A 24,511-nucleotide genomic window follows, 5' to 3' on the forward strand; every position below is an offset into this window, starting at 1 on the left:
CTCCCTGAAATACTCCTTACCTTGGCCTTTACAACCAATGCTTTCCTTCCTATTGCTGTCACTCACTTCTTGTCACCAGCTCGCCCTCCTTTACCCGTTGTTTACTGTTCAGGCTCCCCAAAGCTTAAATACAGGCCCCCTTTCGTTTCACTCTACATTAGTGATCAAAAGTCCAATTATTCATGAGGATAAGCAAGTTAATACAGTGAAGTGCAGCAAAGTTGAATTTCACTTCCTTCTCAACTCTACTTAGAAACACTGCAGAATAAGCAGGGTAACTGGCAACAGATCCCAGGCATGAGGGTAAGATGACAACAGGGAGAGGTATAGACTATAATAAAATGGAGAGCAAATGTTCCTACCAGTCCTAAGTTCTACATGAAAACCCCCCCATCTTTAAATCTTGGCAACCGCATCAATTAAGATTTCTTTCTGGTACAAATAAAAGAAATCCTGTTTATACCACAAGGAGAATTTATTAACTCTCCTAAGTGAAAAGCCTAAAGGTGTAGCTGACACTGGATCAGTTTTTCTATCTGGACCACTTCTTTGTTGTTCCTATTCTCACAAGTAAGCTCTACCTTATGGTAGCAAAGCCGTTGTTAGACCTCCAGGCTTCTGAACCACATCCAGCCAGGTTTAAGCAGAAAGCAAGAAAAATTCTCTTCTTGGAGTCTCCCCTCCCCACCTCAGTTTCAGACTTTCCTCTGATGGGGCCAACTTGGATTAGAAGCCATTTTTGACCAACCATGTGGCCAGGCTACTCTGGGAATGATTGGCCAGCCTTGGGTCACACACTTCACTGGGAATCAGGGGTGGAATCTGATCTAAAAGCACAAGGTCTGAGATTGGAAGATATGAAGTTTCTTTAAAGGATATTAGGGTGCTGCTATCAAAAGGGAAAATATATTTTAAGCAGCCAAAAAAAACCATAAACATGTGGCAGCAACTTGCTCAAATATTTTAAAAACACTACACAGGCCAAATAAAGCAAGTTTGCTGGCTGAAGGTGGCTTATCAACCTCCAGTTCCAATCCCTCTTTCTCCATTTGTTTCCTAGGTGATCTTATCCAAGATTGAACCTTCATTTACCATCTCTATACCAAAAATGCCACATTTTCATCTCTGACTCATAAATTCAACTGCCTACTCACCATCTTCACTTGGATGCCTCGAACTCATCTCCAATTCAATTTTGTCCAAAATGAAATTAATGATCTTCTGACCCTCCACCCCTCTGCTCTCCAAAACCGGAGTTCTTATTACATAATGGGAGCGGGGGTGAGGGGAGACAAGACCAACGTGAGTGAGGTATTGCTAAAAGAAAAAATAATCAGGAAGTAAAATGGAAGACTCCATTGAAATTCTTTTGTCACTTCAAATATTCAAGAAAGGTATTTGATATTTTAATTCATCTAAATTTGCAGTTTCCATTTCCACCTCTTCCCAATTTAAAGATACATTAGAAATATAGTTTCATACCAAAAGGAGAAAGATTGTCAAGGGTCGCCCAAAGGTGCTTTTGCTTGCTGGTTTGTTAGCACAGTTGTTAATATTCTAGCAACCATATTATCAGATTTGATCCTAATAACAACCCAGGAGGTTGGTAAGGCCTATTTCCATATTTCATCAAATCTAAGCAATCACTGATTTTAAGATACATTATTTTATGCACCACTATATTAGAAAAACAGTACAAATTAAACCATAACCTCTCATGCACAGTAAAACACATCTTGTTTTCAGATATATTAAAACATAAAATAAACAAAAATGTAAGTCTTAGAATCTTTGAGAAGCATTATCGTAAGCCTCATTCTTCAGGATAAGGAACCAGAAGCTCTGACATTTCTTCCAAGTGACAGTAAGTTGAAGAAGGGACTTGGACCTATGGGAAGGAGTTTCCTCTTTCCTCCAACCCCAATCTAGTTTCTAGGTCTGAATGATCTCAAGAGTTTCTTCTGGAGCCCCAAAAGCTTTTCTGATACAAAGTTGGTAAAGGAAAATCAGAACTGAGTCAACTCAATACATGCTTTTTAAATTGGCATGGATTCTAAGACTGAAGATAATTTAAAACTTTTCTCTAGCTCCTGGACTGCCTGGGAAATATTGCTGGCATAAATAGCAATATATGCCAGGTGTGTAAGAAAAAGATTACATCGTTAATTTCACTGCTAATTCAGTAGGACTGGCACGGAAACTTACGGTTGACTATATATTTTAAGCATAATTCACAGGGCAATTATCACTTGTGAAGGGATATTACCCAGCACCTAGTCAAGCTAAAACTTTCATTCTTTGTAATGAAGTATGTCTGTTTAATGATTTCGCTTCTTTGTTTCCAAAAAAATACCCATTTGGAAAGGTGCCATGTTATATCTAATTACTGCATACACTATTGCAAAGCCAATGTGTAAGCCTAAGAGTTTTAATCAGTCTCTGCAAGAAGCCTTTTGATTTGAACATCCAACATTCATTAAAAAAAAAAACAATTGTTGCAAAAGCCAAGGAATTTGGTGTGTAGGATCCAGATAAGATAGAATAGGCTGAATTAATGACTGAGTTTATTTCAATGTAATTGTTTTTACATTTTGTATTCCCTACTGTACCCCAAACAGTGTCTTAAACACAACTGCCTAATAAGCACACATGATGACATGTATAGTAAGAAAAAGGATTAGACCCTCTGTAAATGTTCCTTCTTCCTAAGTCTGTTCTGCTCTGGAGGAGAAACAGTCTAGTGAATTCTTGGTGCCTACTGTGAGCCTATCTTTGTGCCAAAGGCACATTGAATTTAATACTGGAAGTCCTCAAGGAGCTGACAGCCTAGTGGGTACAAACATAAGAGATGTGCGGGTAGCAAATTATCTTTAGGTATGCTTGTAACTGAACAATATACTAAAATGTTTTAATAGCATGTTCAACCAACAATGGATGTAGAATTAGGAGAGCTGGTGCCGCTAGTTGCTAGACATGACCTTGAACAAATCAGTTGTCTGACTCTGCTTCCTTAGTTATTACTTATTCATCCCTTGGGCTACTGCAAAATAAATTAAGGCAGGAGAAACTCTTTTGCAAACCTTAAAACATGATACAAACTAAAACATCATTAGGGATACTAGTAAAATGTCCTATTGTCCAAAATACTGCAGTGATTTCTTTTTGAGGTCTCTTAAGATGAAGGCAGAGGGCTCCTTAGAAAATGCAAACCTGATCATTCATTCCCAGGTTTAAAGACTCCTTATTGCCAAAGAATAAACTCTCAACTGTTTGGGTTGGTAGATAAGGCTCTTCAAACACTGGCTCCTCTGCAGCACCATCTCTGGTTTTACCTTTCAAAGACCACAAGAAGTATACATCTACCACCAGATCACATTCTCTTCCACAATTCTTTGCCTTTGTAATTTTGGTGGAGTTCCTGGATGTAATTATCTTACAACATCCAGGACTCCACAGACTGCTATTATAGTACTTTCCACATTATCATGAGGCTCTGACCTTCTCCAGGACTGGGGGATGGCAATGCTTTATCCTCCCCCATACCTCATCCAAAGCTCAGCCTACAGCAGTAGATATCCCTTGAGTGACAGCACAGGAGAGGCTCATTTGCATACCACAAAAAAAAATAGTGCAAAGGAGAGAATCTCAAGGGAAGGTTGTCAACTGAAAAAAGGCTTAGAGGCCCTAAAAAAAAAAAAAAACAAAAAAACAAAAAAACACTACAGGTCCACATCTCTTATCCAAATGCCCTAAGGCCAGATGTATTTTGGAATTCAAAATTTTTGACATTTTTTTTAAGATTAATTAATTTATGCATGAGACACACACACACACACACAGGGAGAGAGAGAGAGAGAAAGAGGCAGAAACAAAGGCAGAGGGAGAAGCAGGCTCCCTGTAGGGGGCCTGTTGTGGGACTCAATCCCAGGACCCCAGGACCATGATGTGAGCCAAAGACAGAAGCTCAACCACTGAGCCTCCCAGGTGCCCAATTTTTGACATTTTAGAAAGGTAAAATGTACCTTATGCTCTCAACGGAGCATAAGGCCAGCACTCCATAGGCAAACACATAATACTTCTGCAGGTAAATTTACAAGTAACCATGCTAAATGAGATTAATGAATACATAGGCAAACACATAATACTTCTGCAGGTAAATTTACAAGTAACCATGCTAAATGAGATTAATGAATACATAGGCTCAGTGGTTCAAGTCAGATCTTTCCACCAGATAGGTTACTAGAGCTTTCAGAGCCTTCTGGATTTTGGAATTAGAAAGGACAGTGGATCCATACCACCTGATTTGTATCCATAACTCTTTTGAATCCATTTTCTTAATTCGCTCAGAAATACACTAAGGGAGGACTGACCTATGTTCAGGCAACAAATAAAAGTGGCCATACACCCAAACATCAGCAGACAGGCTATAAAATACTCTGAGAAGGGGTTCAAAGGCACACACAAATGGTCATCATTACCAACAACTACAGCAGTCTCTTGGAACAGTAACAAAACAGAAATAAAAACAACAACAAAAAAAATTGCTAAATCCAGCACTGAAGACCCAGGTCGGCAAAGCAATAATCCACAGAGCAAGAAATGAATGTATGGATGATTTTGTAAGCACATAAACAAATATTGTTAGGAACTCCTATCACTGATTTCTAAATGGCTAACTGTGGGGAGAGAAATGCACACATACAAACAATGGCATTCATAAGCCAAAATGGAGTGGTCCCAGACCAACTCAACTTGCTTCCATGTGAAAATAGAAACAGCAATGCAGGCCACCTGCTCTCCAGGACTGTGGAAAGGAACAGAATAACACCTTTTGCAAATAAATATAGAGATAAACACATATACTCTTCTAAACAACCAGAAAGACTCCCATGTAATGCCTTATGTGAAAAACTGCTTTTAGAACCAAATGCTGGGAGGAATAAAACTTTCCCTAAGAAATGGGGAAGTGCTTTCCTTTCTAAAGAGAAGTATGAAATAACAAGGAAGAGGAAGGTGAATGTGTAATCCCACTTCTAGTGAATTCTAAGACCTGGTCACCCATTTGTGTTTATCTATGAATCTAAAAGTTTTCCTTTCAGGGAGAAGGAGAATGTTGCCTCAACATTTCTAACAGGCACCTCTTGATCCCATCACCCACTGAGGCCAACAGCTAACAGCAGTTGCCATCATGTACCCTACTGAGCCTTCACCACATACAAGGCAGGGCGTTGACTACTTTGAAGGTTTCCATTGACCCTCATGTGAATAATAGATCCTACCTTCTAGGGTTATCAACCCATTTTACACATAAGAAACTAGATCCATCAAGAAAGGTCCCAGAGCTTTTAAGAAGGAAAGCCAAATGACTATGATGTTATCTTTTGCCAATTACTTGGTTTCTACTCTGATAACAGCAGCATAGCTCATTCTCAATAACTGACACTTCCATCCCCTCCTAGATACCATTTCAGTGAGCAGGAAGCAGAAAAAACTCTCTTGTCCATACCTAAACCCTCTCCCATACAACCCAAATAAAAATGCTGCATTCCCTCCCGCCTTCCCTTCCTGTCTCTCTCTCCCTCACTTCTCAGAAGTTCTCCTTGAATGTGCCCCATCCATCCCTCCCTCCCTTCCTCCCTCTTTCTCTCCCTCCCTCTCTCCCTCCCTCCTCTTTTGGGCACCTATCATATACCAGGCAATGAAGATACAAAATGTGTAAGTCACTGTCCTATTCCTCATGCAAGGAAATAATCATACCTGGGCATAAGTTATATATGGCACAGGAGCAGCACAGGTCACTTCTGCCTCAGGGTGCAAGTTCGAAGATCACAAAAGCCTTCAAAGAGGTGGTAACCCTTGACTGGGCCTGAAGAATAATTGCAAGGATACAAAATAGACAAGGAAGAGAAGGGTATTTTACAGCCAAAGAGTGAAAATGAATGATGCTATCAGGGTGTTCCATGTCCTTCAGAACAGTGTCAAATGACAATGGAGAGATGAAGCTGGGAAAGAAGGAGGGGGCCTCCACAGTGAAGCAAAGATCAAGAAGCCCCAGTCCCCAAAGTCTGGTCTTCTGCGCCTGACCACAGCACCCAACACAACACCCTGACCTACGGGAAGGAGAAAAGAGAGGACATCGGGCAGCTGAATGGGCAAAGGAAGCCAAGGTGCCCATCAACTCACCAGGAGAGCCTGGCCACCTCTTCCTAACCCTCCTCTCAGCACCTTTACTCTTACCATAGCCCTGTGGTTCCTAAGAACCAATCTCTTACCCTTTTTGAGGCCAATATCTGCCAAGTAATTGTGACCCTAAGACCTTGAGTTAAGGACAAGACACTCTTCATCCTGTGGGGCAGCTCCGAGGGCAGCACAGGAGAAAAAAAATGTTCACTGGGTTGGGCAGGGGAATGGGAGAACTGACTTTAAACAGACAGCTTTTAAAGGCATATAGCTAGATCACAGATCAGTTACAGAGAGCCTCAATATCCACCTAAACACCAGCCCACAATAAAGACTGACAGAGCTGTTGGGTTTTTATTAGCTCCTTCTGGGCCTTTACAGCAGTAATCCCCATGTTTTCTGAAATTGCTATAGCTTGTCTGATTCATCGGATTCATGGACTCCCATTGCTCTTCAAAAGAAGGAACAAAATCCTGTTGCTATAAAACTTGTCTTTTATTTTTAATTAAGCTGGATTTAAAAGAACTGTTACAAAAATTTCCTGACACCCTATATGATAATCAGACACATCTTGATTTCTTGCATAAACTCAAAATAAAAAAGTCACAAATCCAATAATTCACCCCTCATAAAGACCAAGATGATAAAGAAAAAGGACAGTATGTTTCAACACAGATGCAATCTCCTCCAAGTGGAAATTTGGCTGAACCAGACATAAAATATTGGTACACTTCAAGATTATTTTTTCATACATACAAATAATATTGCCAAGTTCAGTAAATATTATTTATAGAGCTATAAATTTTTATATCAATTTCAGAAGAAGACAAAATTACTGCTTGGGTCTCTCTTAGTACTGAACCAATTAACATTTGAGTTACCACAAGGAAACAACTTCTAAGAAACAATGACCTTAAACTGGAAGACTTTAACATGAAGAATCATAGAAATATTTTAAAGTTGTAGAGAAATCACAATGAGCTAAGGAATCCAAAGACTCGAATTAAGAGTCCCGGGTTTCCTCCTCTTACACTGTTGGTGGGAATGCAAACTGGTTCAGCCACTCTGGAAAACAGTAGAAGTTCCTCAAAAAGTTAAAAATAGAACTACCCTATGCCCCAGCAATTGTACTAGGTATTTATCCAAAGGATACAGACCTAGTGATTCGAAAGGGCACCTGCACCCCAATGTTTATAGCAGCAATGTCCACAATAGCCAAAATATGGAAAGAGTCCAGATATCCATCAACAGATGGATGGATAAAGATGTGGTACATATATATAATGGAATGTCAACCATCAAAAAGAATGAAATCTTGCCATTCACAATAACCTGGATGGAACTAGAGGGTATTATGCTAAGGGAAATAGTCAGAAAGACAAATATATAATTTTGCCCATATGTGGAATTTAAGAACCAATACAGATGAACATAGGAGAAGGGAAGAAAAAGTAAAGTAAGACAAAAACAGAGAGGGAGACAAAGAGAGGGAGACAAACCATAAGAGACTCTTAACTATAGGAAACAAACTGAGGTTGCTGGAGGAGAGTCAGGTCGGGGGATGGGGTAACTGGGTGATGGGCATTACAGAGGGCACTTGATGTAATGAGCACTGGGTATTACATGCAACTGATAATCACTAAGTTCTACCTCTGAAACTAATAATATGCTATATTTTAGTTAACACCCCCCCACACACACACACACATAAAAGAGTCCTGGCTTCCTACTGATTCATGGTAGAATGATACAGTCTCAGTTTTCTTGTCTATAAAATGGAATACAGAGAGATGAGGGTGTGGAGAAGACAAAGAGTTAATTAGATATCTGAGGTCTTTTCCTGATTTAAAAAAAAAAACCAATGAATTTTTTGATATACACAAAATAGATCCTTTCTTGAAAGAGAAGAATTCTGTTTCAACTGGAAGATAAAAGCTTTAGAATCAAAAACAAAATAAAAATGGAAGACAAAAGAGCTTTAACCATTTGAACACAAAAGTAAACTTTCATTTTTATGCAAATGTCAACTTATAAAATAAAAATGACTAAGTGGTACAAAATATTTTTGAAAGTGCCTATATGGATCTCCCAATTTTTTTTTTTTTTTTTTGGATCTCCCAATTTTTTGCTTAGTTTTGTAGGTCCTAATACACAGGGCAAACTAAGACAATTTGGCATGTACCATTGTTTCCCATCTTCACTAGTTATTTTAAGAGACCAACATGTTTATCAATAGCACATGTTGGACAAGAGACTAATAGTAGAGTAGAAATACCATCAGGTTATTCTTGTACTCTAAGAAAGAGCCTAAGATATGCCTTGCTTTCGAATAAAGAATGAGAAGGACGATGGTATCACCGAGATCCAAGAGAAAGCGGAGAGTGGAAAATAGAGAATAAACACAGGAGTAAAGACAGAAATTAAGAAACTAGTGTTCCAGAATGTCTGGCGTGACAGAGAAACGAGAGAGATAAGAAACATAAAGAGTCTTGAAACACAAAATCTGTAAGACAATAGAGACAAATAAGAGGAAAATATACCAACTGCAGGCAAATCATTTAAAATAAGATCACCAGCATAGTGGAAACATTCTATTCTCTGAGGAGAAAACACTGTGGGCCCATTGCTTCCAAGGACAACCACCACTCTACAATTTCCTCTCTCCAGCCTTCGAGAAGGTTGGTGGTCAGAACCACCATCTTACACATACATACACTAAGGATCCAGATGAAGAAACCACGTGCCCTCAGCACACTCTCCATCCTGGGGTGTGACTTGCTTTGAGCATCTTAGTACCTGAAATCTAAAACAATCTGAAGATTATAAAAGAGAAACCAGATCTACGCTTCACTCATCGCTCCCTCAGTCTGCAGGCCAGTCAACAGAGTCGCATCGACCAAAAATCCATCCAGTGACTTACCATTTTACAGCAGGATTGGGTGAAAAAAGAAACACAGCCATTTACCTGTGCAAGAGGAGCCCCCCAAGTCATCTACCAAGTCATCTACCAAAAGTCAACGGTCATCCCAGTGGTCGGTGCACTCTAAGCAGCAGCACCCACTAGTGGTGGGGAGGAATACCAGGGGAAAGGAAGCACACATCTACAGAAATCCTTCAATTAATGTAAAACCCTGCACGTTTCACAAAGGTATTAAGTATCACTCTCACAGCCACCTCCAGAAGGCAGGTGTTCCTGAAAATTGAAGGCATATCTCTATATGGCTAAATGCCTTTGAAGTTCTACTCCAACCGTGGAACTTTTCTCTTGCCCCAACCACACTTATTTGGTACAATAAGTATTAATTAAGTATTATTTTATTATTATTTATTATTAATCAATAAATAATTAAGTATTATTTTAAGTATAAGTATAATTAATTATTATTTTATTATTAAGTATTAATTGGTACACTAGCTGTAGCTTCTCACAATGCACACACACCATAGTTCTGTAAAGAAATCTCTCCTACTCAAATTAGAGTAAACAGAAACTGAGTACATACCATATAGGTAATACGGAGGACTCAAAATTAAATTAGAAAAAGATCCTGCTATCAAGCAGTGTAATGTCTGCTTGGGGAGACATAGCATTGTCTATGGAATGGCACCACCATCACCCAACTGTACAAGACAGAAACCAAGGAGTAGTACCTGGTGTCTCACCTGTACTTTTTTTCACCTGTACTTCTAACCCATGGCCATGTCTAGCCAGATCTATTTCTATCTCTCTAAACATTCCCCCAGTTCCCTCCATTTTTACCTCCCTGGTCAGGTGATCATCATTTCTTCCTAAACTACTTAAAAAACTTCTAAACTGGTCTATACACATCTCCTTTTGGACTCCTACAGTCCTTTCATCTGTCCTTTTTCCTGCAACCAAAGTGGTATCTTGTCAATCGGATCACTTCAAACTCATGCTTAGAAACCCTTGTGACTCTTAGGAAATGACTATCTCATACTCCGTATTCTCCATTCCCAGCCACAGGGGCCTTCTGCTGTCCACCATTCCTACCAGAGTTCCTTCCACAGCAGGGACTTCACACGTCCCGTCACGTCTATAATGCCATCCCTTGCCTTCTTAACTCCCACTCATCCTTTAGGTCTCAGCTCAGCACTACCTCCTTAGGAAAACCATCCTGATTTCCGTGACCGGGTCAAATCCCTTTGAACACATACCTCTCCCATAGAACCCTTAGGACACTTCGCATTTAGTATTTCATGCAATTATTTTTGTATACAGTTTCTTGTAAAAATTTTTATAAAAACAGAACCTGTGTTTGGGTTTTGTAGACATTTTTGCTGAATGAAAAGACAGAGATAAGATCAATACCAAGCAAAATGGACAAGATGTCCTGAGAAAGATGCAGACAAATGACTCCTGCAGGATTTAAACCAGACCTCTTGACTTTTATAAGCGGTCCTTCCTGGGAATTTCTCAAGGTCTCTTCACCCCAACACTGCACTGTTGACATGACATCTATGTGAGGAAGGGAAGGGGAACTATCATATCTTTTGCTGTACCTCCCTCTCTCAAGTCCAAAGATGAAGTAATAAGCAAGGGAAGAAGCAGGGCTCCATATGGAAGAGTGGCCCCGTGTATGTCTGCCTTTACAATAAAGGCAGGGCAAGGAGGTAAACATCCACATACCTACTGAAACAGCTGTGCTGGGTTAAACTGCTCCTAAGAACCCCTGACAAATCCATCATCTCCGTGTAAGGCTTTCCAGGATGTAGGTCAGCCACCTTACTCAAACAGGATCATTTCCCCTCCTTGAAATGGTAATGGAAGGCTCTCTCCTTCCTCAACAATCCATTTCCTCTTGAAAATCTGCTGCAATTAATTTCCCCAACACCCACCTCAACTAAGTGTATTTAAAATGCAGGAGCTGCCCACATCGATAACTCTTCTTATTAAGAAATATCTGATCTTCCCTCTTTCGATACCCTATGTCTCAGGAGCAGCCCCTGGTTCTGCTCAGCCCTTCCACTTGCTCACTGCCTCAGAACAACATGGTGTGATGGTCAAGAGACTGACCCAGGGTCACGATGGGGGGCTGTGGACCTCAGACCAAGAAATTGTGGCCCCGGTTTCTGTAAAATGGGGTGAATGACAGCACCTCATTCTCAGAGCTGAAAGAATCCAGGAAACATTTTTTTGAAGATCTAACTGGCTTTATTAAATGATTCATGAATTGAGCAGCACCCCATCTAGCAAGAAGAGAGGCATTCCTCCACAAAACATTCCTAGCACGGTGCCTGATGCACATGACATGTGTGTGATGATTAACCATCACTATGATTGATTCATTAAGGAAACCTCAGGTATCCACTGAGCTTCCTGTTCCCAGTCCAAGAAGCTTCTAAAAAAATCTCTGTAGAAAAATTCTCAGAGCAAAAGAACTTTAGACACTTATACCTGTAAGATAACAGTGACCTATAAGGAGACAGTGTTTACTGTAGCTCTGCCAGAGACGACAGTGGAACCGTGACCTATATCCTAGTTACACATCCAGGAACTAGTCATTAGTCACACCCACTCAGAAAATAAGGATGTGGGCGGTTCTCCCTACCCCCATCACAATGTATATCTTGTGTTTACTCAGTGTACTGTAAAGCTCAGAATACAAAGCACTATTTATAAGCTTCTTTCTTTTGGCAGGAGGTGAATAAGTTCAGACATCCACCAGCCAAGTCCAAATCTGAGATGTGCAAACTACACACGTATATAGGATAATGTAATCTGCTAAGAAAGTAGGTAAGGTGGCCCCAGTAGGGATTCACCATCACCGGGGACAACTGCTCCTTAGTAACACCTGGCTCTTCACACCTGCCCTGAAATCCTCTACGGGAATTAAATGTGGAAGGAAAATGGACATTTTCACCAGGGGAGGTTTTCATTAAAATATCCTCACACTTTTTTCTCAGGCACCTCATTTTTATCCAGGGAAAATTGTGTGAATATAAATAAATTTCTCATCTGCAGAGGAAATGATTTGGTAATCTGGTTACCCATCACCCAGGGATTTGCCCTGAAAACCAAGGCTGTGCAGGATAGAAGTACTAAGTATAAAGAAAACCACCAAACTGAAGAAACTGTTCCACTGGGCCATAGCAAGAGAAGTCCAGAGTCTTCTTTGCCACTGCTTTGGGCCAGAAAAACAGGTTGTAGCTTCTGCTTTTTATGTACTCAGGTTTTTAAAACGATTTACTTATTTGAGAGAGAGAGAGAAGGAGTGGGAGGGGCAGTGGAGGAGAGAGAGAAAATCTCAAGCAGACTCCATGCTGAGTGCAGAGGCTGACTTGGGGTTCAATCATGACGTGAGCTGAAACGAAGAGTTGGATGCTCAACCGACTTCGCCACCCAGGTGCACCAGCTTTTAGACAACATTTCCCAGTCTCAGTAGAAGAGGTTCTGCTTGTTGGGGTCCATGAGCCAGAAAGGGTGAGAGTAAGCCTCTGCGATGGTCATGTGTATTTCACGGCTCTCCTAGGACTGTCACATCTCAGGGGCAGCTGGATGCCCCAGGACCTATCAGAAAGCAGTCTGCCCAGGGTATTCTTTTCAGGGATCATTTCTAAAAGACACAAACCCAAAGGCATGTGTCTCTATTTCAGGCAGAACTAATGAATGACTTTAAGACGAGGGATGACTATTAAAGAGCTCAGCAATATTCTGCCTCTATCGGTCAGATTTTATGTAGGTTCCCAAGCAGAAAAAGGTTATATTCTATGCAGAATATAATTTCCTGCAGTGACAGCATTCATCAACATGCCTTGTCTTAAGAGAATTTCCTGGGGACTGCTTGCCAGCCAGGAAGAAGAGCATTCAGAGTAAGGCCTACAGGTCAGACTACTAGTCCTGCCAGGACACTGAAAAGCCTGAAGTTGCTCCCATGAATAGCAGTGCCTCAGGGATTGTGTTTGGAAGGGCAAGTGCCCTGAAGCCTGATTGACTTCTGTGCCCTCAAAGCCCCATGGGGCAGTTCTGAGGGTGAGGCGGTGTATATAACAGGCAGGGGAGACCCAGACCTTTCCCATTGGCACGTGTTCTTCTGGTTGCAACATCCTGAGATTCCCTTAACAGTTTGTCAGAGGGGAGGTAGGATGGGGAAAAGCAAAGCTAGATGCCCCCGGGGTAAGACAGAGCTACGTGTGACTCCTAGATCACGCTCTGTTTCTCCTACTCAATCTCTGGCTTTCCATCTCTAATGTGGGGACACTCCAAAGCGGTAAGCGGCTCCTGGGTTACTGTAAGGCAGAGGAGAGATCATGAAGGTAAGGGACTTAGTACCGGGCCTTCTCCCTGCTAAATCTTTCCTCTTAAGGAAAGCTCTTCCCTTATAGGTAAGCCTCAAAAATAAGGTTTTGCTTTCAAGTCACCCATGAAGCACCCTCCTTCCACACTGGACTGGACTCTGGGAGGTCTCTGCCATTTCCCAAAATCAAGTACAGGATCAAAGAGCCTTTCTGAAACAAACTAAAAATATACAAAACAATGTACTCAAAGCAATTCCAAAAATATTTTCAGCAACCCTTTCAGAGTTGGTGTATAATCATCCAGAGTGACCGCTATAAAAGGCAAACTCATTTATAGGTTAAGTACTTTCATGCTTTCGGGTGACTTCACAACTTTACAATTGCCATGAGTCACACACCCAGAAGCTCCCCAACTTTTTGGCAAATTCCCCACTAAGGGCTTTAGGCCTCTTCATATCCTCATCCCACCTCATCCAGCTATGACACCTGCCATGGGAACTCTCCAGAAATTATGCTTGAGAATACAATCAGACACCACTGACAGGTGACCCCCATTACTGTAGATCTCAAGGACGTTTCATAGATGTTTCTATGGAACTCTCATTTTGTTTTAAAAAGTAAAACAAACTATACAATTGAAAAATAGGCAAGACCTCTGAATTGGCACTTCACAAAAGAGGATATCCAAATGCCAGGATACACAAGCAAAGACACTGAGCTTCATGTGATGATAAGGGAAATATGAATTGAAACCATTAGAGGAGACCTCTACACAAACATCTCAATGATTAAAATGCAAATGACTTACCCAAAGAAGTACTGGTAAGAGTGTGGGAAAAGGGAATTCTTGTTCACACCAGATGGGGCTATAAATTGGAGTGGCATAACTGGAAAACTGGTTGGCTATATCTACTAAAGCTAAGTGTACTCACATCATAGGACCCAGCAGGTACACCCACATGCACACACCAGCAATGCATACCTAGCTGTACCATAAAGACAGATCTTACATGAGTATTCACAGCAGCTATAGAACAGCCTCAAGATGGAAACAACTCAAATGTCTCTGATTAATAATTGTGATATACTGGTACAACAGAATACACTCCAGCTTCTGCTACAGGAGAAACAGGATTAAATATCACAATATTGAGAGACAGAAGTCAGACATGAAAGAATACAAAAGAATGATCATATTCATATAAAACTTGAAAATAGGAAAAAGTGATCCATAGTGTTAGAAGTCAGGACAGTGGCTACCACAGATGAGGAGGTAACCAGCTGGCATAAGGAGAGGCTCTGGCATGCTTAGTGGCTCTCTCTTTCTTCATCTGTGTTAAGACTAAATGGACGTGTTCATGGCGTAGAAATTCCCTAAACTGTACCCATGCAATCTTTGCTTGTTTCTGTGTGTATGGTAAGGCTCAAAAAATTTTTTTTTTGTTAAGCAAACTCATCTAAATGCCTCCTCCTGTGTAAAGCCAAACAGGGCAAACCAATTCAATTGTCCCTTAGTATTAATTTATGTAAGCACGTAGGCCCAGTGTGAACAGCAAGAGTTCACATGTACTGTTTCTCATCCATGCCTGCTCCTAGCCCCGATGTGAGCAAGCTGGTGACTCGGATGGAGTCTGATTCCCTGGGCCTCACTGCTCTCTTCTAGAGAAACCGGCGGGGTAATTAGGAGTCTCAGATAAAAATACAGCGAGAGCACTCTGTAGACCATAACCTGGCAGGGCATCATCACATATCATAGCAGATGCAGTTGAAAAGCAGGAGAACCTAAGGAGAGCTAGGGAGATTTTGAGGAGCTCTGGGGGGTTCCTTTCAAGAGTTATAGTGGCCAGTAGCACAGGCTCTTTATTTATGACATTTCTTTTCAATGCCAACTGAGTTATTACACTTTCCATTTGCACAGCTGTATCATGAATGGCTCTGTAATAAGTTTTCCATCATACACGGAGCTCTTTCCAGCTCACATTTGGAAATGATACACACTCTTCAACTGTAAAGTAAGAATTGGTATCCAACAGTACCTGCCTCTGAGGGTGGGTCATGCAGACAAAAGGAATCATATTTGTGGAGTGCTTAGAACCATATAGAATGTGAGCGAATAATCATCTCAAGGGAAATGTTAAATACTAAAAATAATATACTGACAGGAACACTAATGGACTACGCAGTGGAAGGGAATCCCAGAAGAAGGCAGCTGTACGGTTTAGTCTATTTTTTATTCTTTCCTATATGTCAGACATGCTAGGCCTCAGGGATACACAAATGAAGATCCCAGCCTTGGGAGGAGTTCATAGCCCAGTGGGATAGAGAGCAAGGGCTGTTCCAAAACCAGGTGCCTGAGTTCTGGACTCCCTGTCCCATTTTTAAACATCAGCTACTAGATAGACCAGGGACTGTATGGTTGGCAATGTGGATAAATTTGGAAATATGTCCATTTTATGAGCATTGAGCTCTTTTTATAAGCACCAAATTTCTACCTTCAGGGTAGGGTGGGTGTGTGTGTGTGTGTGTGTATGCATATATATGATATATAATAATAATAATATAACTATTGTTATAGTTGCATAAGGATTTAATTTTTAAAGCCTTACTTCAGGAACACCCAGCTTTATATACCTAGCTCTTCCTCAGCAGTTGGACAGCTTCCTTATTGAGACTTAATGATAGGGTAGATTAAATTCTTCGAAAATAATATTAATTTCTCAACCTCTAGATACAGCTGGCTTTCACCTGAGGTCTGAAAACAAAGAGCTGGGTGATGCACAACCTCTCTGACCGTACTTCCTTACCCACAGTGGTCATGAGAGGCAATGAGACTAGAGCACACACGTTCACTCGCCTCTGGAATCAGAGCTTTCCCACTTCCGTGTGACATTCCACCTTCTAGAAGGATACGAAGTGCAGTGAGGTCCTAGCATACTAGGCTTCAACCTGAATATCTTATCTTTTGTTATTTGATGGTGGTGCGACATCTGTTTAAATGCTCAGCCCTAACACTGTAACAAAGACAAGCTCTTTCTCTTCCAAATCCAGCATGAAAGTTCCACACATGCCAATCTACAAAACAGTCTGAACGACAGGGTGAAATGAGGCTCACAGGGTGAAATTGCCATCCTTGGGAAAGCAATGAATTTCAGGCTGTGAAAGCTTGGAAACTAGTGTGCACTTGGGGTTTTAGTTAAAACCTTAGGAACTATGGTCTCTGTTTTTTTCCCAGCAGAAAGTGAAAGGGATCCATCCGTTAACTCAACTGAAATGTAAACACAATCTCTCACTTCCTCTCACTTCAAATGATGATAAAAGAGAGAGAAACACAAGTTAACAAAGCACAACTCACCTTGTGTAACCCTATGTGGATGCTACTACCTCAACCAGCACTGGGGGGTGATGGGACATTCTTTCCAGAGGTACACCCTCTTAGGGCTCAGAATGCCCTCACAGGTGCCATTCACACCCACCTCAAAAACCAGCCCCGTGCACTAGGACCACCAAGGAAACAGACCCAGTGAGGGCAAGTAACACATCTTGACTAGGAGTTATCCAGACTCAGCTGAGACTAGCACAGCGGCTTTGCCAAAGCTATGGTATTTTGAAAACCAGTAAGCACATTAATGCTACCCTGAGGCCCGGGATTCTTACCCCATTCCCTACATCCTCTCCCCACCCCAATCCCATCCACACAAATCAAAAACCTTTCTTCCATATATTTTTCTCTGAGCCCTAACAGTGGAATTCTCAGCCCTTGAAGGAAGGAGAAGGCAAATATGCAATACTCCAGGCACATGAGGTTAGGCACTTTCCTGTGAGCTAGGTCTTATTCTGATGCCACAGATAGGAAAGCTATGGCTCAGATGTGACTTACCTTGCCCAAGTTCCCTGAGTAAATTAGTGGCAGAGTTACCTTGCAGAGCTATTCGGCTCTGTCTTAGTCCAGAGCCATCTGCTCCACACTGTATCAGCTTCTACTCAGAGTGATCCATGGGCCAACAACCATGGCCATAAGGAGCTTGTTATAACAGCAGGATCTTGGGCCCTGACCCAGGCCTACAGAGTCAGATTCAGCACTTCAACAAGATCCCGCATGTTTCTGCCCATGGGTTTGAGAAGCCTGGCTATGTCCCAGTGCTGAAGAAGCCTGGCTATTGTCCCATCCCAATGTGGGGGTGGGGGTGGGGGCGGACTGTAGCCTCAGCTCCAGTGGCATTAAAAACTGCTTTAGTATCATGACTCTTGGGTCATGCCAAGTAGCACGTGAATCCTGCTTAATACAGAGATTTTTGACGGAGCTCCACAAATAAATTGGAAGATGACACTGAAACAACTACCACAGTCAAATCTTAAGGGAGAAGCTAAACATAAACTGCCAAGTCAGCACAGCTTATTACCCTTTGGTGGTTCACAGCAAGGAAGCCTACATATGGAATTCGTCTCTGGAGGAAAGTCCCGAAACACACTCTAATCTGAAGATCCCAAAGCATGTGCCACAAAAACTATCCCACTGACTCAGGAGCCACTAAAACAAACCACTTCCAGGGTAAGGACTTTGGGACCAAAGAGTAACAGGAAAACCCTAGAAGATCCAAAGACAAGCAAGGACAAAGGAATTATCTAGATATTTTCCCCCCAAAAGAAAATCTGGCCTGAAATGAATAAGCTATTCCTAGATCTCTCTCACCACTTTTTTTCTTACTATTTTCCTTTCGCCCCAGCCAGTGGCCTTCTTGCTAATTTTTTTATTGTGATAGAATCCATAAACCATAAAATTCAGCCTTTTAGAGTGTACAATTCAATAGTTTGCAGAGCATTCACAAAGTTGTGTAATCATCACTGCTCTCTAATTCCAGAACATTTTTCATCACCCCAAAGAGAAATCTGTATCCATCGAGGGTCACTCCTCATTTCCCCCCGTCTTCCCAGCCCCTGGCAACCACTAATTTACCTTCTGTCTCTATGGATTTGTCTATTCTAGAAATTTCACATAAGTGGGATCATGCAACATGTGGCAGCTTGTGTCTGCCTTCTTTCATATAGCACGTTTTCAAAATTCATCCATGTAGCATGAATCAAACTTCATTCCTTTTTATGGCTGAACAGATACACCACACTTTGTTTACCCATCATCAGCTTCCTGCCACCAATATAATGTATGAGGGTTCCAATTTCTCCATACCCTCACCAACAGTTGTTATTGTACGTCTTTTTTATTACAGCCATCCTGATGAGATGGTATTTATACAGTTTTTATTTGCATTTCCCTAATGACTAATGGTACTGAGCATCTTTTCATTTGCTTATTGCCATTTGTACATCTACTTTGAACAAATGTCTATGTAAAGCCTGCCCATTTTAAAATTGGGTTGTCTTTTTACCGTTGAGTGTTAAGAGTTCTTTCTTCATGCTATTTTTTGAAATTCCAGTTACATCCTCTCTTCCTGGAAAGCTCTTCTCCCAAATACCCAAGACTCTGCAGCTAGACTTACTTCTCTCTGTACTTGGACCCGCTTTTCTCTAAAGGCTTAGAAACACTTTGATTCCCTCTCTGCCCCATGTACCCTTCCCTGTTTCTAAAACCTAAGTGTTATGCCTCTCCTCATTTCTCCACAGGTAGCTCTTCTGTGGTCACCAGAACTCATGGCTACTTTAGTGAATTCACAGAATCAAGAAAGAACAACAGGTTCTTTGACCACCACCACCAGATTCACTCAGTCTTACTCTGTACTAGGCAGGATCCTTTTCTCGTGTGCTCTGAAAATATTTACATGCAGGCATGAGTACAAGCCTTCATACTCCTGGCTCCATTATGCCACCAACTTAAAATGCCCCTTCTCATCTCTACAAAAGTACAACCGCCCATCATTTACACTTTCACAGTTTATCCCCTCCATGGAGATTTTCTTAGCTGCCACAGCTTGAAATGGTTTCTCTCCACCCTGAAATAAAAGATAGTAATCACCTAGAGACTCCATTAATCAATTGGTATTCATATTTAATGAATACTCCTATATTATAGGGGTATACTAGGTGAAACCAGCCCACCCACAGATGATGTTAAATATCATATTAGAATTGTTGAGATGTACTAATTTGGTAATGGAGTATTAGAAGATCCACACATAACCTCAAAAATGTTGCATGCTGGGAAACGTTTAATTGAATAAGTACAATCAAGATTTTGTTGCTGAGAAGGTAAACTCTAGTACTTCTTAGAGACTTTGATACAATGATGCACATGTTGAGAATCTCTAAGAGGGAAAAATAAAAGGCAGCGCTTCCAAATTGATCTGCCCTTTTCAAGAGCACACCTAATAACAGCGACCCCAATAGGATTCTTCTGACATACTCTGGAAACTGCTGAGTTAATTCAATTGCTGCTTAATTCTATCAGCATGGAGTAGAAACTATATTTTCTACTGGGGTAAGGAAGCAAATTTGCTTTGTTTTAGAATGCTGTCAATTGGAAATCACTCTATTTCCATGCCAGTTTACAGAAAAAGAAAAACACATACATTATGGGTGTTCATGATTTTGAAGACCCAACCAGATTCCTGAAATTGGAAAATGTTGAAATATGGGCAAAGAAAATGTACCTTAGACCTGAGCTAGTGCCATACAACCTGAGTTTTAGTTCAAGCACACTCGAGGAAAGTGGTGAAAAACTGTTCCAGGAATGACTGTGACTCTGTATGACCCAGGACAGTCCGAAGACCAAAGAGAAATGAGGTATCATGACGACTGTCTTGCAACAGACTTATCCAAGGGAGCGAAGATACCAAGTGGTCACGTGCTAAGAAAGCTAACAGCAGTGAAAAGGAAAGAAGCCTCCCCCACACTGGAAAAAAAAATCCTAGCAGTGAAAAGTAGGGGTAACACCCAAAATATAAACATCAAGTTATGGGAAAGAAGTTTAAAATAGAAACGTTCCCTGCTCTTGTTAAGTAGGAGAAATCATTTAAATTAGCTAGTGAATCTTAAGAATTACAACCGGAAGGTTGTTTCTTCACTGTATGCTGATTGCCATCAGGAAGACAGGCCTGGGCCTTGCAGTTTTATCTACTAAAACACTAAATGGTACACTTGAGTTTTTGAATAGGTTTCTGATCTTACTGATAGGTCTCTCTAGTGCTAATCATTTTAAAACTAAAACAAAGCACAAATGGAAAACTGAGATAAAGCATGTGGTCAGCCGGGAGTCCATTTGGCAAGGCAACACAAGAACTTATGAAAATGCTGACCTCCTTTCACACCTAGCCATTTGGGTGCTACATAAGCCTCATTCTTTCTTTAGGGTGTCATCTCAGGAGCCCTCCCAACTCAAGCAGGCTCTCTCCCAAGGCCTCTCTGTGGCTTGGCTTAAGTTCAAGACCACAGCTGCTCAGGGTGAGCTCTCAGCCCAGACCCTCGACCATGGGACAAGGAGAAGAGCTTTAAGATTGGGTTGTGCCAAAATGGTGCTTGATGATCAGCGAAATGATACAGAGAGGCACAGATACTGCACGGCCGCCGCAGAAAGTCAGCCTTCCTCCCCCTCAGAGTGAGAGGGGAGCTCAGTCACTACCCACACCACACTGTTCGACAGAGGAAGGGAAGGCCTTGGCCAGGTCTGACCACCACAGAACATCTGTCACAGAGTCAACTTCCCCTCCCCTCCCCTCCCTCACCCAGGTCCAGGGAAGCTGTCCATTCAGAGAAGGCACCACACTGCCAGTTGTTTTTGTTTTCTAACACTTCCTTATAGCTATTCAACCTGCACTCTAATCTTAAGGTTCAAGCTGCCATAACTTTATGTGTCTCCCTCTCCACAAATGTCTGAGATCCCCAAAGAAAGGAATGGGGTAGTTGTTGGATTTATCAATACCAGAGTCACCAATCTCAGTCTACTCAAGGGTCACCTAGAAACCAGAGACTGAGTGTTTTACAGTGTGAAAAGAAGGGAACATCCTACCTTTGGTGTGTGTGTAAAATTCATTCATTTGAAGAGCAACTGGAATTGTTAAAACTGGATAATGGTAAGTGACACAGGTATTGGAAATATAAAATGTTTTAGGTACGTTTCTAAAACACCCTATCTCTGAATATGAAGTATTAAAATAGTTGCATTTCAGAACATACTTCACCTCACTTTCTCATCTCCCCCCGGCCAAGTCAGTGATTCAATAGACATGGCCCCTGGAGAAGCAGCATTGGAATCACCTGGAACTAGTTAGAGATACAAATTCTTGGGCCCCCTTTCCTCCACCCTAGACCTAGAGAATCACAGACTCTGGCAGTGCAGCCCAGGAACCTTTGGTTTTAAGGAGCCTTCTGATTGACTCTGATGCTCATGCTTGAGAATTGCTGCCCTAGGATCGGAGAAGATGCAGCACCTGGGAGGCTCAGGAGCCTGATTATACCCTTATTAACTGAGAGAGAGGAAATCCCACGTGTTCTTGTCTCTGGTGACCATTGGCTCTTAATCTCACACTGATGAGGGGTTGAGTTCTTAATTCAAGGTCACTGTTAGAGGTCAAGTCAGAGCTGCTGGTCAAGCCCAGGGTCTGCTGACTGACTCCTCAACCTGAGTTGTCTTCACAGGGGTCTTGCTGACATGCCAATTCTGGAACCCGGGAGTCTGAACATTGAGCAGGCAACCCTGGAGATCTCCTAATCTACACCATGCTTCTTCCCTCAGATAAATAGGAGGACTAGAGCCTCAACCTTTAAAATCAAGAGAGATGAATTTTATGAAAAGAAAAAAAACCAGATACATAGCTATTTCCGAAGACATGAGCAACTAAGCCTCTTCGTGAGGAGGGGGTAGAATGGAGAAGACTTTAAGTGTCTTGTAATTAAAAGAATTCGTTACTTCAGAAAAATTGAGTAAAGAGCACAGTCATAATAAGACCGGAATGGTGCTTTCAAGTGTTCTTAGAACTTTCATTTCTATTATGTCGTGAAAGTCTCACAACAATCCTGCAATGAAAGGAGATAAGGCCCCTAGTATCCCCATTTGATAGATGAGGAAACTGAAGTTCAGAGTGGCTACTTGTCTATTATAGGACAGCCTTAGCTGTAAAGCTAAAACTTGACCTCAGGTCTGATTCTAGAACGTGTGTGCCCACACCATGTGATTCCTACAGCTGGAAGTCTGCCCCAAAGCAGATTAACCCCAAGGAAAAAGCAGTAAGAAAAACGTGCAGCAGAAATGGTGAGCCCCTAAAGCATGGCAGTCCGTCGGTGTGCGGGTGCCCCTTTAAGAACTTAACACACAAACCCAACAGCCAAGGTGTTCAGCCAAAAGAGAGAGAGAGAGAGAGAGAGACATATTTCTAGCCTGCATGATCATTTCTGGACCAATTCCCACTAGCAGCCTCTGAGGCAAACAGCCACTCATTGCCTGGATGAAGCTCCTCCACCACCACTCTACCCCCCTCTAGAACCACCCCCCACCCCGGGTTATGACAGCGCAGCTCCGACTCGTGTGCAGGCAAAACCTCAAAACTCAAAACAAGAAGTGAAAAAAGTGGAGCCTGGGGAAAGCGGCAGCATCCTCCACACCCTGGCAATGTGCACAATGCCGGTTCCAGGGTCCTGGGGTGACCTGCCACGGGATGTTAGGAGCCTGTGGAATGAGGCGGACATTCCGGTGGACCCACTGGCCCTATTCTTTCCCACCCAGTCCGCGAGCAAGAATAATAAAAGGATTCGTTATGAAGTCTTGGGGCCAGGACACAAGGCAGATACAACCCAGGCAACCTGTCCTAAGGCTCAGAACGTCAACTCAAGAACTCTACTCCTGGCCCTTCCCTTCAAGTCTTGCCTTTTGCAAAGACGAACAGGGTGGGGGCTGGTGGGCTGCTCTAAACCCGGGGAAGGGCTGGAGGAAAAACTGGGCCCCCGCCGCCCCCGCCGCGCTGCCCCGCGCTAGAGGCGCTCACCAAGACCGGGCGTCCTTGAGCACGTCGGAGGCTGGGGGGGGGGGGGGGGGGGGGCAGACCCAGCTGCTCGCCCGGGACGTAGGGAGCCGTCCGCCCGGACTGCCTACCTCAGATTTGGCAGGAATGATTTTCCTAGAAGACGCCACGGATGCGAAGCTCGGGTGACTCGCGTATTTCATCCAGGGGCGGGGGAACTCAGCCCAGGGGCGCAGCGACCAACTCGGCCCCTCCACGCCCGGGCCTCGGGGCGGCCCCCTCGAGACTCGTCCTACCGCGGGGACAGGGCGGAAGGAGGGCTCCATCCTCAACTTTCTCGGAGGACAACTGCTCCGTTCCACGGCGGGCCCAACCCTCCCCGCACACCGGGCTCCAGGTTTGGGGAGAACCAGGGACCGAGCCCCTCTCCGCGCGCACAAAGCAGCGGCGCCTGGGCGCGCAGCCCCCTCTCCGGCGCCCGCCAATTTGCAAGCATCTCTCTGGGCGCCTGCTTACTCCTCCGGCCCCGCAGCGGGGTCTCTGCCCCGGGCGCCCGCATCGGACCGAGCTCCCGGCGCCGCGACCGCCCCGACCGCCCCGACCGCCCCGACCGCCGCGGCTGCTGCAGCCGCATCCCCCCCGCCCCCCCCCGCCCCCGGCCTGGCCTCTGCCTCGCCCGCCCGGCGCCCCACGCCCGGGCCCTACCGTGCAGCCCGGCGGGTGCCCGGGCAGTGCCAGCGCGTCGCACGGGTCCCAGCCGGCGAGGCTCCTCCCCGGGGGCTGCCCCGCGCGGGGCTCCGGGCTCCGGGCTCCGGACTAGGCTCGGCCGGCCCGGGCGCTGGCTCGCTGCCGCTCGCGGCTCCGGCTCCCGCGCCCGCGCCCGCGCCCGCCGCCGCCCGCCAGCAGGGAGGGGTGGGGGCAAACTCCCGGCAACTCCAACTCGGGGCGCCCGAGCTCCAGCTGCAGCCGCGCGCCCGCCCGCCGCCGCCGAGCGCGAGCGCCTGCTAAGCGAACCTGCCCCCGCGGCCGCCTCTGAGCATGCCCAGTGCCGCCCTGGGCGAGCCCGAGCGCCCCGGTCCCGGGCGGAGAGCCGCGGCGGGGGGCCGGGGGCCGGGGGCCGGGGGCCGGGACGCGGGCCCGGGGAGGGCGGGACCCGCCTGCCAGGGAGG

General features: G+C 43.7%; 1 protein-coding gene across 2 annotated transcripts in view; it reads right to left on the reverse strand.

The window, feature by feature from the left end:
• Positions 1-24,172, reverse strand: part of STXBP6 (syntaxin binding protein 6) — a 238,859-nt gene extending 214,687 nt beyond the window's left edge. Inside the window, exon 1 of one of the 2 annotated variants that reach the window (XM_038544365.1) lies at positions 24,048-24,172. The gene's annotated coding sequence lies outside the window, so the exon portion shown is untranslated. Of the gene's footprint in view, positions 1-23,473; positions 23,635-24,047 lie in introns of those variants that run through there. The other variant, XM_038544366.1, reaches the window with a different exon arrangement.
• Positions 24,173-24,511: the final 339 nt, after the last annotated feature.

The sequence above is a fragment of the Canis lupus genome, chromosome 8 (genome assembly GCF_011100685.1).
Source record: "Canis lupus familiaris isolate Mischka breed German Shepherd chromosome 8, alternate assembly UU_Cfam_GSD_1.0, whole genome shotgun sequence".
Classification (NCBI taxonomy): Eukaryota; Metazoa; Chordata; class Mammalia; order Carnivora; family Canidae; genus Canis; species Canis lupus.